We start from the raw sequence: 14,394 nt of genomic DNA, 5'->3' as shown, positions 1-14,394 counted from the left end.
CTGATCTTTAAATAGCTCTCTCTTTGCAGCAATCTAATCGCCGGTACATTATATAAGTAGGAAAGAAAACCCTAAAGCTTAAAGCACCTGGTATTCCCAGGCGGTCTCCCATCCAAGCACTAACCAGGCCAATACCTGCTAAGATTAAGAGATCAGGCATTGACTCTTTTTTTTTTTTTTTTTTTTTTTAAGATTATTATATAATTAGTAATAAATTTCCAATAATATTAGAGCACCTGGTATTCCGAGGCGGTCTCCCATCCAGACACTAAACAGGTCCATGACTGCTAAGATTCAAAGAATGGGCATTGACTCTTTTTTTTTTTCAAGATTATTATATAATTTGTGAAAAATTTACAAAAATCTTAAAGCAACTGGTATTACCAGGGGGTCTCCCATCCAATTACTAACCAGGCCCAAACCTGCTTAGCTTCCGAGCTCAGACATGATCTGGCATAGCCAGGGTGGTATGGCCATAAGCGAAGACTGCTGCAAAGAGAGAGCTATTTAAAGATCAGCCAATCTAATCGCCGGTACATTATATAAGTAGGAAAGAAAACCCTAAAGCTTAAAGCACCTGGTATTCCCAGGCGGTCTCCCATCCAAGCACTAACCAGGCCAATACCTGCTAAGATTAAGAGATCGGGCATTGACTCTTTTTGTTTCAAGATAATTATATAATTAGTACAAATTTCCAAAAATATTACAGCAACTGGTATTCCGAGGCGGTCTCCCATCCAAGCACTAAACAGGTCCATACCTCCTAAGATTCAAAGATTGGGCATTTACTCTTTTTTTTTTTTTTTTTTTCAAGATTATTATGTAATTAGTAAAAATTGCCAAAAATATTACAGCAACTGGTATTTCCCGGCCGTCTTCCATCCAAGTACTAACCAGGCAAAACCTGCTATTATTCAGAGATCGGGCATTGACTTTTTTTTTTTTTTCAAGATTATTATATAATTTGTGAAAAATTTCCAAAAATCTTAAAGCAACTGGTATTACCAGGGTGTCTCCCATCCAATTACTAACCAGGCCCATACCTGCTAAGATTCAGATATGGGGCATTGACTCCTTTCTTTTTTTCTTGCAAGATTATTATATAATTTGTGAAAAATTTCCAAAAATCTTAAAGCAACTGGTATTACCAGGGGGTCTGCCATCCAATTACTAACCAGGCCGAAACCTGCTTAGTTTCCGAGCTCAGACATGATCTGGCATAGCCAGGGTGGAATGGCCATAAGCGAAGACTGCTGCAAAGAGAGAGCTATTTAAAGATCAGCCAATCTAATCGCCGGTACATTATACAGGACCAAACCTGCTTAGCTTCCGAGAGCAGACGAGATCAGGCATAGCCAGGTTGTTACGGTCGCAAGCGAAGGATACTGCAAAGAGAAGACTATTTAAAGATCAGCCAATCAAATCGCCCATACATTATATAAGTAGGAATGAAAATCCAAAAGCTTACAGCACCTGGTATTCCGAGGCGGTCTCCCATCCAAGCACTAACCAGGCCAATACCTGCTAAGATTAAGAGATCGGGCATTGGCTCTTTTTTTTTAAGATTATTATATAATTAGTAATAAATTTCCAATAATATTAGAGCACCTGGTATTACCAGGGGGTCTCCCATCCAAACACTACACAGGTCAATGACTGCTAAGATTCAAAGAATGGGCATTCACTCTTTTTTTTTTCAAGATTATTATATAATTTGTGAAAAATTTACAAAAATCTTAAAGCAACTGGTATTACCAGGGGGTCTCCCATCCAATTACTAACCAGGCCCAAACCTGCTTAGCTTCCGAGCTCAGACATGATCTGGCATAGCCAGGGTGGTATGGCCATAAGCGAAGACTGCTGCAAAGAGAGAGCTATTTAAAGATCAGTCAATCTAATCGCCGGTACATTATATAAGTAGGAAAGAAAACCCTAAAGCTTAAAGCACCTGTTATTCCCAGGCGGTCTCCCATCCAAGCACTAACCAGGCCAATACCTGCTAAGATTAAGAGATCGGGCATTGACTCTTTTTTTTTTTTTTTTTTTTTTTTAAGATTATTATATAATTAGTAATAAATTTCCAATAATATTAGAGCACCTGGTATTCCGAGGCGGTCTCCCATCCAGACACTAAACAGGTCCATGACTGCTAAGATTCAAAGAATGGGCATTGACTTTTTTTTTTCAAGATTATTATATAATTTGTGAAAAATTTACAAAAATCTTAGAGCAACTGGTATTACCAGGGGGTCTCCCATCCAATTACTAACCAGGCCCAAACCTGCTTAGCTTCCAAGCTCAGACATGATCTGGCATAGCCAGGGTGGTATGGCCATAAGCAAAGACTGCTGCAAAGAAAGAGCTATTTAAAGATCAGCCAATCTAATCGCCGGTACATTATATAAGTAGGAAAGAAAACCCTAAAGCTTAAAGCACCTGGTATTCCCAGGCGGTCTCCCATCCAAGCACTAACCAGGCCAATACCTGCTAAGATTAAGAGATCGGGCATTGACTCTTTTTTTTTTTTTTTTTTTTTTTTTTTAAAGATTATTATATAATTAGTAATGAATTTCCAATAATATTAGAGCACCTGGTTTTCCGAGGCGGTCTCCCATCCAAACACTAAACAGGTCCATAGCTGCTAAGATTCAAAGATTGGGCATTGACTCTTTTTGTTTCAAGATAATTATATAATTAGTACAAATTTCCAAAAATATTACAGCAACTGGTATTCCGAGGCGGTCTCCCATCCAAGCACTAAACAGGTCCATACCTTCTAAGATTCAAAGATTGGGCATTTACTCTTTTTTTTTTTTTTTTGCAAGATTATTATATAATTTGTGAAAAATTTCCAAAAATCTTAAAGCAACTGGTATTACCAGGGTGTCTCCCATCCAATTACTAACCAGGCCCATACCTGCTAAGATTCAGATATGGGGCATTGACTCCTTTCTTTTTTTCTTGCAAGATTATTATATAATTTGTGAAAAAATTCCAAAAATCTTAAAGCAACTGGTATTACCAGGGGGTCTCCCATCCAATTACTAACCAGGCCCAAACCTGCTTAGCTTCCGAGCTCAGATATGATCTGGCATAGCCAGGGTTGTATGGCCATAAGCGAAGACTGCTGCAAAGAGAGAGCTATTTAAAGATCAGTCAATCTAATCGCTGGTACATTATATAAGTAGGAAAGAAAACCCTAAAGCTTAAAGCACCTGTTATTCCCAGGCGGTCTCCCATCCAAGCACTAACCAGGCCAATACCTGCTAAGATTAAGAGATCGGGCATTGACTCTTTTTTTTTTTTTTTTTTTTTAAGATTATTATATAATTAGTAATAAATTTCCAATAATATTAGAGCACCTGGTATTCCGAGGCGGTCTCCCATCCAGACACTAAACAGGTCCATGACTGCTAAGATTCAAAGAATGGGCATTGACTTTTTTTTTTCAAGATTATTATATAATTTGTGAAAAATTTACAAAAATCTTAGAGCAACTGGTATTACCAGGGGGTCTCCCATCCAATTACTAACCAGGCCCAAACCTGCTTAGCTTCCGAGCTCAGACATGATCTGGCATAGCCAGGGTGGTATGGCCATAAGCAAAGACTGCTGCAAAGAGAGAGCTATTTAAAGATCAGCCAATCTAATCGCCGGTACATTATATAAGTAGGAAAGAAAACCCTAAAGCTTAAAGCACCTGGTATTCCCAGGCGGTCTCCCATCCAAGCACTAACCAGGCCAATACCTGCTAAGATTAAGAGATCGGGCATTGACTCTTTTTTTTTTTTTTTTTTTTTTTTTTTTAAAGATTATTATATAATTAGTAATGAATTTCCAATAATATTAGAGCACCTGGTTTTCCGAGGCGGTCTCCCATCCAAACACTAAACAGGTCCATAGCTGCTAAGATTCAAAGATTGGGCATTGACTCTTTTTGTTTCAAGATAATTATATAATTAGTACAAATTTCCAAAAATATTACAGCAACTGGTATTCCGAGGCGGTCTCCCATCCAAGCACTAAACAGGTCCATACCTTCTAAGATTCAAAGATTGGGCATTTACTCTTTTTTTTTTTTTTTGCAAGATTATTATATAATTTGTGAAAAATTTCCAAAAATCTTAAAGCAACTGGTATTACCAGGGTGTCTCCCATCCAATTACTAACCAGGCCCATACCTGCTAAGATTCAGATATGGGGCATTGACTCCTTTCTTTTTTTCTTGCAAGATTATTATATAATTTGTGAAAAATTTCCAAAAATCTTAAAGCAACTGGTATTACCAGGGGGTCTGCCATCCAATTACTAACCAGGCCGAAACCTGCTTAGTTTCCGAGCTCAGACATGATCTGGCATAGCCAGGGTGGAATGGCCATAAGCGAAGACTGCTGCAAAGAGAGAGCTATTTAAAGATCAGCCAATCTAATCGCCGGTACATTATACAGGACCAAACCTGCTTAGCTTCCGAGAGCAGACGAGATCAGGCATAGCCAGGTTGTTACGGTCGCAAGCGAAGGATACTGCAAAGAGAAGACTATTTAAAGATCAGCCAATCAAATCGCCCATACATTATATAAGTAGGAATGAAAATCCAAAAGCTTACAGCACCTGGTATTCCGAGGCGGTCTCCCATCCAAGCACTAACCAGGCCAATACCTGATAAGATTAAGAGATCGGGCATTGGCTCTTTTTTTTAAGATTATTATATAATTAGTAATAAATTTCCAATAATATTAGAGCACCTGGTATTACCAGGGGGTCTCCCATCCAAACACTACACAGGTCAATGACTGCTAAGATTCAAAGAATGGGCATTCACTCTTTTTTTTTTCAAGATTATTATATAATTTGTGAAAAATTTACAAAAATCGTAAAGCAACTGGTATTACCAGGGGGTCTCCCATCCAATTACTAACCAGGCCCAAACGTGCTTAGCTTCCGAGCTCAGACATGATCTGGCATAGCCAGGGTGGTATGGCCATAAGCGAAGACTGCTGCAAAGAGAGAGCTATTTAAAGATCAGTCAATCTAATCGCCGGTACATTATATAAGTAGGAAAGAAAACCCTAAAGCTTAAAGCACCTGGTATTCCCAGGCGGTCTCCCATCCAAGCACTAACCAGGCCAATACCTGCTAAGATTAAGAGATCGGGCATTGACTCTTTTTTTTTTTTTTTTTTTTTTAAGATTATTATATAATTAGTAATAAATTTCCAATAATATTAGAGCACCTGGTATTCCGAGGCGGTCTCCCATCCAGACACTAAACAGGTCCATGACTGCTAAGATTCAAAGAATGGGCATTGACTCTTTTTTTTTTTCAAGATTATTATATAATTTGTGAAAAATTTACAAAAATCTTAAAGCAACTGGTATTACCAGGGGGTCTCCCATCCAATTACTAACCAGGCCCAAACCTGCTTAGCTTCCGAGCTCAGACATGATCTGGCATAGCCAGGGTGGTATGGCCATAAGCGAAGACTGCTGCAAAGAGAGAGCTATTTAAAGATCAGTCAATCTAATCGCCGGTACATTATATAAGTAGGAAAGAAAACCCTAAAGCTTAAAGCACCTGGTATTCCCAGGCGGTCTCCCATCCAAGCACTAACCAGGCCAATACCTGCTAAGATTAAGAGATCGGGCATTGACTTTTTTTTTTTTTTTTTTTTTAAAGATTATTATATAATTAGTAATAAATTTCCAATAATATTAGAGCACCTGGTTTTCCGAGGCGGTCTCCCATCCAAACACTAAACAGGTCGATAGCTGCTAAGATTCAAAGATTGGGCATTGACTCTTTTTGTTTCAAGATAATTATATAATTAGTACAAATTTCCAAAAATATTACAGCAACTGGTATTCCGAGGCGGTCTCCCATCCAAGCACTAAACAGGTCCATACCTCCTAAGGTTCAAAGATTGGGCATTTACTCTTTTTTTTTTTTTTTTTTTGCAAGATTATTATGTAATTAGTAAAAATTGCCAAAAATATTACAGCAACTGGTATTTCCCGGCCGTCTTCCATCCAAGTACTAACCAGGCAAAACCTGCTATTATTCAGAGATCGGGCATTGACTTTTTTTTTTTTTTCAAGATTATTATATAATTTGTGAAAAATTTCCAAAAATCTTAAAGCAACTGGTATTACCAGGGTGTCTCCCATCCAATTACTAACCAGGCCCATACCTGCTAAGATTCAGATATGGGGCATTGACTCCTTTCTTTTTTTCTTGCAAGATTATTATATAATTTGTGAAAAATTTCCAAAAATCTTAAAGCAACTGGTATTACCAGGGGGTCTGCCATCCAATTACTAACCAGGCCGAAACCTGCTTAGTTTCCGAGCTCAGACATGATCTGGCATAGCCAGGGTGGAATGGCCATAAGCGAAGACTGCTGCAAAGAGAGAGCTATTTAAAGATCAGCCAATCTAATCGCCGGTACATTATACAGGACCAAACCTGCTTAGCTTCCGAGAGCAGACGAGATCAGGCATAGCCAGGTTGTTACGGTCGCAAGCGAAGGATACTGCAAAGAGAAGACTATTTAAAGATCAGCCAATCAAATCGCCCATACATTATATAAGTAGGAATGAAAATCCAAAAGCTTACAGCACCTGGTATTCCGAGGCGGTCTCCCATCCAAGCACTAACCAGGCCAATACCTGCTAAGATTAAGAGATCGGGCATTGGCTCTTTTTTTTTAAGATTATTATATAATTAGTAATAAATTTCCAATAATATTAGAGTACCTGGTATTACCAGGGGGTCTCCCATCCAAACACTACACAGGTCAATGACTGCTAAGATTCAAAGAATGGGCATTCACTCTTTTTTTTTTCAAGATTATTATATAATTTGTGAAAAATTTACAAAAATATTAAAGCAACTGGTATTACCAGGGGGTCTCCCATCCAATTACTAACCAGGCCCAAACCTGCTTAGCTTCCGAGCTCAGACATGATCTGGCATAGCCAGGGTGGTATGGCCATAAGCGAAGACTGCTGCAAAGAGAGAGCTATTTAAAGATCAGTCAATCTAATCACCGGTACATTATATAAGTAGGAAAGAAAACCCTAAAGCTTAAAGCACCTGGTATTCCCAGGCGGTCTCCCATCCAAGCACTAACCAGGCCAATACCTGCTAAGATTAAGAGATCAGGCATTGACTCTTTTTTTTTTTTTTTTTTTTTTTTTAAGATTATTATATAATTAGTAATAAATTTCCAATAATATTAGAGCACCTGGTATTCCGAGGCGGTCTCCCATCCAGACACTAAACAGGTCCATGACTGCTAAGATTCAAAGAATGGGCATTGACTCTTTTTTTTTTTCAAGATTATTATATAATTTGTGAAAAATTTACAAAAATCTTAAAGCAACTGGTATTACCAGGGGTTCTCCCATCCAATTACTAACCAGGCCCAAACCTGCTTAGCTTCCGAGCTCAGACATGATCTGGCATAGCCAGGGTGGTATGGCCATAAGCGAAGACTGCTGCAAAGAGAGAGCTATTTAAAGATCAGCCAATCTAATCGCCGGTACATTATATAAGTAGGAAAGAAAACCCTAAAGCTTAAAGCACCTGGTATTCCCAGGCGGTCTCCCATCCAAGCACTAACCAGGCCAATACCTGCTAAGATTAAGAGATCGGGCATTGACTCTTTTTGTTTCAAGATAATTATATAATTAGTACAAATTTCCAAAAATATTACAGCAACTGGTATTCCGAGGCGGTCTCCCATCCAAGCACTAAACAGGTCCATACCTCCTAAGATTCAAAGATTGGGCATTTACTCTTTTTTTTTTTTTTTTTTTCAAGATTATTATGTAATTAGTAAAAATTGCCAAAAATATTACAGCAACTGGTATTTCCCGGCCGTCTTCCATCCAAGTACTAACCAGGCAAAACCTGCTATTATTCAGAGATCGGGCATTGACTTTTTTTTTTTTTTCAAGATTATTATATAATTTGTGAAAAATTTCCAAAAATCTTAAAGCAACTGGTATTACCAGGGTGTCTCCCATCCAATTACTAACCAGGCCCATACCTGCTAAGATTCAGATATGGGGCATTGACTCCTTTCTTTTTTTCTTGCAAGATTATTATATAATTTGTGAAAAATTTCCAAAAATCTTAAAGCAACTGGTATTACCAGGGGGTCTGCCATCCAATTACTAACCAGGCCGAAACCTGCTTAGTTTCCGAGCTCAGACATGATCTGGCATAGCCAGGGTGGAATGGCCATAAGCGAAGACTGCTGCAAAGAGAGAGCTATTTAAAGATCAGCCAATCTAATCGCCGGTACATTATACAGGACCAAACCTGCTTAGCTTCCGAGAGCAGACGAGATCAGGCATAGCCAGGTTGTTACGGTCGCAAGCGAAGGATACTGCAAAGAGAAGACTATTTAAAGATCAGCCAATCAAATCGCCCATACATTATATAAGTAGGAATGAAAATCCAAAAGCTTACAGCACCTGGTATTCCGAGGCGGTCTCCCATCCAAGCACTAACCAGGCCAATACCTGCTAAGATTAAGAGATCGGGCATTGGCTCTTTTTTTTTAAGATTATTATATAATTAGTAATAAATTTCCAATAATATTAGAGCACCTGGTATTACCAGGGGGTCTCCCATCCAAACACTACACAGGTCAATGACTGCTAAGATTCAAAGAATGGGCATTCACTCTTTTTTTTTTCAAGATTATTATATAATTTGTGAAAAATTTACAAAAATCTTAAAGCAACTGGTATTACCAGGGGGTCTCCCATCCAATTACTAACCAGGCCCAAACCTGCTTAGCTTCCGAGCTCAGACATGATCTGGCATAGCCAGGGTGGTATGGCCATAAGCGAAGACTGCTGCAAAGAGAGAGCTATTTAAAGATCAGTCAATCTAATCGCCGGTACATTATATAAGTAGGAAAGAAAACCCTAAAGCTTAAAGCACCTGTTATTCCCAGGCGGTCTCCCATCCAAGCACTAACCAGGCCAATACCTGCTAAGATTAAGAGATCGGGCATTGACTCTTTTTTTTTTTTTTTTTTTTTTTAAGATTATTATATAATTAGTAATAAATTTCCAATAATATTAGAGCACCTGGTATTCCGAGGCGGTCTCCCATCCAGACACTAAACAGGTCCATGACTGCTAAGATTCAAAGAATGGGCATTGACTTTTTTTTTTCAAGATTATTATATAATTTGTGAAAAATTTACAAAAATCTTAGAGCAACTGGTATTACCAGGGGGTCTCCCATCCAATTACTAACCAGGCCCAAACCTGCTTAGCTTCCAAGCTCAGACATGATCTGGCATAGCCAGGGTGGTATGGCCATAAGCAAAGACTGCTGCAAAGAAAGAGCTATTTAAAGATCAGCCAATCTAATCGCCGGTACATTATATAAGTAGGAAAGAAAACCCTAAAGCTTAAAGCACCTGGTATTCCCAGGCGGTCTCCCATCCAAGCACTAACCAGGCCAATACCTGCTAAGATTAAGAGATCGGGCATTGACTCTTTTTTTTTATTTTTTTTTTTTAAGATTATTATATAATTAGTAATAAATTTCCAATAATATTAGAGCACCTGGTATTCCGAGGCGGTCTCCCATCCAGACACTAAACAGGTCCATGACTGCTAAGATTCAAAGAATGGGCATTGACTTTTTTTTTTCAAGATTATTATATAATTTGTGAAAAATTTACAAAAATCTTAGAGCAACTGGTATTACCAGGGGGTCTCCCATCCAATTACTAACCAGGCCCAAACCTGCTTAGCTTCCGAGCTCAGACATGATCTGGCATAGCCAGGGTGGTATGGCCATAAGCAAAGACTGCTGCAAAGAGAGAGCTATTTAAAGATCAGCCAATCTAATCGCCGGTACATTATATAAGTAGGAAAGAAAACCCTAAAGCTTAAAGCACCTGGTATTCCCAGGCGGTCTCCCATCCAAGCACTAACCAGGCCAATACCTGCTAAGATTAAGAGATCGGGCATTGACTCTTTTTTTTTTTTTTAAAGATTATTATATAATTAGTAATGAATTTCCAATAATATTAGAGCACCTGGTTTTCCGAGGCGGTCTCCCATCCAAACACTAAACAGGTCCATAGCTGCTAAGATTCAAAGATTGGGCATTGACTCTTTTTGTTTCAAGATAATTATATAATTAGTACAAATTTCCAAAAATATTACAGCAACTGGTATTCCGAGGCGGTCTCCCATCCAAGCACTAAACAGGTCCATACCTTCTAAGATTCAAAGATTGGGCATTTACTCTTTTTTTTTTTTTTTTGCAAGATTATTATATAATTTGTGAAAAATTTCCAAAAATCTTAAAGCAACTGGTATTACCAGGGTGTCTCCCATCCAATTACTAACCAGGCCCATACCTGCTAAGATTCAGATATGGGGCATTGACTCCTTTCTTTTTTTCTTGCAAGATTATTATATAATTTGTGAAAAATTTCCAAAAATCTTAAAGCAACTGGTATTACCAGGGGGTCTGCCATCCAATTACTAACCAGGCCGAAACCTGCTTAGTTTCCGAGCTCAGACATGATCTGGCATAGCCAGGGTGGAATGGCCATAAGCGAAGACTGCTGCAAAGAGAGAGCTATTTAAAGATCAGCCAATCTAATCGCCGGTACATTATACAGGACCAAACCTGCTTAGCTTCCGAGAGCAGACGAGATCAGGCATAGCCAGGTTGTTACGGTCGCAAGCGAAGGATACTGCAAAGAGAAGACTATTTAAAGATCAGCCAATCAAATCGCCCATACATTATATAAGTAGGAATGAAAATCCAAAAGCTTACAGCACCTGGTATTCCGAGGCGGTCTCCCATCCAAGCACTAACCAGGCCAATACCTGCTAAGATTAAGAGATCGGGCATTGGCTCTTTTTTTTAAGATTATTATATAATTAGTAATAAATTTCCAATAATATTAGAGCACCTGGTATTACCAGGGGGTCTCCCATCCAAACACTACACAGGTCAATGACTGCTAAGATTCAAAGAATGGGCATTCACTCTTTTTTTTTTCAAGATTATTATATAATTTGTGAAAAATTTACAAAAATCGTAAAGCAACTGGTATTACCAGGGGGTCTCCCATCCAATTACTAACCAGGCCCAAACGTGCTTAGCTTCCGAGCTCAGACATGATCTGGCATAGCCAGGGTGGTATGGCCATAAGCGAAGACTGCTGCAAAGAGAGAGCTATTTAAAGATCAGTCAATCTAATCGCCGGTACATTATATAAGTAGGAAAGAAAACCCTAAAGCTTAAAGCACCTGGTATTCCCAGGCGGTCTCCCATCCAAGCACTAACCAGGCCAATACCTGCTAAGATTAAGAGATCGGGCATTGACTCTTTTTTTTTTTTTTTTTTTTTTTAAGATTATTATATAATTAGTAATAAATTTCCAATAATATTAGAGCACCTGGTATTCCGAGGCGGTCTCCCATCCAGACACTAAACAGGTCCATGACTGCTAAGATTCAAAGAATGGGCATTGACTCTTTTTTTTTTTCAAGATTATTATATAATTTGTGAAAAATTTACAAAAATCTTAAAGCAACTGGTATTACCAGGGGGTCTCCCATCCAATTACTAACCAGGCCCAAACCTGCTTAGCTTCCGAGCTCAGACATGATCTGGCATAGCCAGGGTGGTATGGCCATAAGCGAAGACTGCTGCAAAGAGAGAGCTATTTAAAGATCAGTCAATCTAATCGCCGGTACATTATATAAGTAGGAAAGAAAACCCTAAAGCTTAAAGCACCTGGTATTCCCAGGCGGTCTCCCATCCAAGCACTAACCAGGCCAATACCTGCTAAGATTAAGAGATCGGGCATTGACTTTTTTTTTTTTTTTTTTTTTAAAGATTATTATATAATTAGTAATGAATTTCCAATAATATTAGAGCACCTGGTTTTCCGAGGCGGTCTCCCATCCAAACACTAAACAGGTCCATAGCTGCTAAGATTCAAAGATTGGGCATTGACTCTTTTTGTTTCAAGATAATTATATAATTAGTACAAATTTCCAAAAATATTACAGCAACTGGTATTCCGAGGCGGTCTCCCATCCAAGCACTAAACAGGTCCATACCTTCTAAGATTCAAAGATTGGGCATTTACTCTTTTTTTTTTTTTTTTGCAAGATTATTATATAATTTGTGAAAAATTTCCAAAAATCTTAAAGCAACTGGTATTACCAGGGTGTCTCCCATCCAATTACTAACCAGGCCCATACCTGCTAAGATTCAGATATGGGGCATTGACTCCTTTCTTTTTTTCTTGCAAGATTATTATATAATTTGTGAAAAAATTCCAAAAATCTTAAAGCAACTGGTATTACCAGGGGGTCTCCCATCCAATTACTAACCAGGCCCAAACCTGCTTAGCTTCCGAGCTCAGATATGATCTGGCATAGCCAGGGTGGTATGGCCATAAGCGAAGACTGCTGCAAAGAGAGAGCTATTTAAAGATCAGTCAATCTAATCGCTGGTACATTATATAAGTAGGAAAGAAAACCCTAAAGCTTAAAGCACCTGTTATTCCCAGGCGGTCTCCCATCCAAGCACTAACCAGGCCAATACCTGCTAAGATTAAGAGATCGGGCATTGACTCTTTTTTTTTATTTTTTTTTTTTAAGATTATTATATAATTAGTAATAAATTTCCAATAATATTAGAGCACCTGGTATTCCGAGGCGGTCTCCCATCCAGACACTAAACAGGTCCATGACTGCTAAGATTCAAAGAATGGGCATTGACTTTTTTTTTTCAAGATTATTATATAATTTGTGAAAAATTTACAAAAATCTTAGAGCAACTGGTATTACCAGGGGGTCTCCCATCCAATTACTAACCAGGCCCAAACCTGCTTAGCTTCCGAGCTCAGACATGATCTGGCATAGCCAGGGTGGTATGGCCATAAGCAAAGACTGCTGCAAAGAGAGAGCTATTTAAAGATCAGCCAATCTAATCGCCGGTACATTATATAAGTAGGAAAGAAAACCCTAAAGCTTAAAGCACCTGGTATTCCCAGGCGGTCTCCCATCCAAGCACTAACCAGGCCAATACCTGCTAAGATTAAGAGATCGGGCATTGACTCTTTTTTTTTTTTTTAAAGATTATTATATAATTAGTAATGAATTTCCAATAATATTAGAGCACCTGGTTTTCCGAGGCGGTCTCCCATCCAAACACTAAACAGGTCCATAGCTGCTAAGATTCAAAGATTGGGCATTGACTCTTTTTGTTTCAAGATAATTATATAATTAGTACAAATTTCCAAAAATATTACAGCAACTGGTATTCCGAGGCGGTCTCCCATCCAAGCACTAAACAGGTCCATACCTTCTAAGATTCAAAGATTGGGCATTTACTCTTTTTTTTTTTTTTTTGCAAGATTATTATATAATTTGTGAAAAATTTCCAAAAATCTTAAAGCAACTGGTATTACCAGGGTGTCTCCCATCCAATTACTAACCAGGCCCATACCTGCTAAGATTCAGATATGGGGCATTGACTCCTTTCTTTTTTTCTTGCAAGATTATTATATAATTTGTGAAAAATTTCCAAAAATCTTAAAGCAACTGGTATTACCAGGGGGTCTGCCATCCAATTACTAACCAGGCCGAAACCTGCTTAGTTTCCGAGCTCAGACATGATCTGGCATAGCCAGGGTGGAATGGCCATAAGCGAAGACTGCTGCAAAGAGAGAGCTATTTAAAGATCAGCCAATCTAATCGCCGGTACATTATACAGGACCAAACCTGCTTAGCTTCCGAGAGCAGACGAGATCAGGCATAGCCAGGTTGTTACGGTCGCAAGCGAAGGATACTGCAAAGAGAAGACTATTTAAAGATCAGCCAATCAAATCGCCCATACATTATATAAGTAGGAATGAAAATCCAAAAGCTTACAGCACCTGGTATTCCGAGGCGGTCTCCCATCCAAGCACTAACCAGGCCAATACCTGCTAAGATTAAGAGATCGGGCATTGGCTCTTTTTTTTAAGATTATTATATAATTAGTAATAAATTTCCAATAATATTAGAGCACCTGGTATTACCAGGGGGTCTCCCATCCAAACACTACACAGGTCAATGACTGCTAAGATTCAAAGAATGGGCATTCACTCTTTTTTTTTTCAAGATTATTATATAATTTGTGAAAAATTTACAAAAATCGTAAAGCAACTGGTATTACCAGGGGGTCTCCCATCCAATTACTAACCAGGCCCAAACGTGCTTAGCTTCCGAGCTCAGACATGATCTGGCATAGCCAGGGTGGTATGGCCATAAGCGAAGACTGCTGCAAAGAGAGAGCTATTTAAAGATCAGTCAATCTAATCGCCGGTACATTATATAAGTAGGA

At 38.6% G+C, this 14,394-nt stretch overlaps 17 pseudogenes; all 17 read right to left on the bottom strand.

The window, feature by feature from the left end:
• Window positions 1–362: 362 nt before the first annotated feature.
• LOC127958018 (uncharacterized) lies at window positions 363–481 on the bottom strand (annotated as a pseudogene).
• Window positions 482–1,733: 1,252 nt separating this feature from the next.
• LOC127958013 (uncharacterized) lies at window positions 1,734–1,852 on the bottom strand (annotated as a pseudogene).
• Window positions 1,853–2,221: 369 nt separating this feature from the next.
• Window positions 2,222–2,340, bottom strand: LOC127962855 (uncharacterized; annotated as a pseudogene).
• A 660-nt stretch (window positions 2,341–3,000) lies between these two features.
• On the bottom strand, window positions 3,001–3,119 carry LOC127962886 (uncharacterized; annotated as a pseudogene).
• Window positions 3,120–3,485: 366 nt separating this feature from the next.
• On the bottom strand, window positions 3,486–3,604 carry LOC127959893 (uncharacterized; annotated as a pseudogene).
• Window positions 3,605–4,870: 1,266 nt separating this feature from the next.
• Window positions 4,871–4,989, bottom strand: LOC127964340 (uncharacterized; annotated as a pseudogene).
• A 370-nt stretch (window positions 4,990–5,359) lies between these two features.
• LOC127958006 (uncharacterized) lies at window positions 5,360–5,478 on the bottom strand (annotated as a pseudogene).
• Window positions 5,479–6,877: 1,399 nt separating this feature from the next.
• On the bottom strand, window positions 6,878–6,996 carry LOC127961540 (uncharacterized; annotated as a pseudogene).
• Window positions 6,997–7,369: 373 nt separating this feature from the next.
• On the bottom strand, window positions 7,370–7,488 carry LOC127963372 (uncharacterized; annotated as a pseudogene).
• Window positions 7,489–8,740: 1,252 nt separating this feature from the next.
• LOC127958000 (uncharacterized) lies at window positions 8,741–8,859 on the bottom strand (annotated as a pseudogene).
• A 368-nt stretch (window positions 8,860–9,227) lies between these two features.
• LOC127962850 (uncharacterized) lies at window positions 9,228–9,346 on the bottom strand (annotated as a pseudogene).
• Window positions 9,347–9,713: 367 nt separating this feature from the next.
• Window positions 9,714–9,832, bottom strand: LOC127959890 (uncharacterized; annotated as a pseudogene).
• A 1,253-nt stretch (window positions 9,833–11,085) lies between these two features.
• Window positions 11,086–11,204, bottom strand: LOC127964336 (uncharacterized; annotated as a pseudogene).
• A 371-nt stretch (window positions 11,205–11,575) lies between these two features.
• LOC127957996 (uncharacterized) lies at window positions 11,576–11,694 on the bottom strand (annotated as a pseudogene).
• Window positions 11,695–12,346: 652 nt separating this feature from the next.
• LOC127962604 (uncharacterized) lies at window positions 12,347–12,465 on the bottom strand (annotated as a pseudogene).
• A 367-nt stretch (window positions 12,466–12,832) lies between these two features.
• Window positions 12,833–12,951, bottom strand: LOC127959885 (uncharacterized; annotated as a pseudogene).
• Window positions 12,952–14,204: 1,253 nt separating this feature from the next.
• On the bottom strand, window positions 14,205–14,323 carry LOC127964330 (uncharacterized; annotated as a pseudogene).
• Window positions 14,324–14,394: the final 71 nt, after the last annotated feature.

Source organism: Carassius gibelio, chromosome A3 (assembly GCF_023724105.1).
Source record: "Carassius gibelio isolate Cgi1373 ecotype wild population from Czech Republic chromosome A3, carGib1.2-hapl.c, whole genome shotgun sequence".
Taxonomy (NCBI): Eukaryota; Metazoa; Chordata; class Actinopteri; order Cypriniformes; family Cyprinidae; genus Carassius; species Carassius gibelio.
The sequence above is the reverse complement of the archived record's forward strand: the minus strand, read 5'-3'. Positions and strand labels throughout refer to the sequence as shown.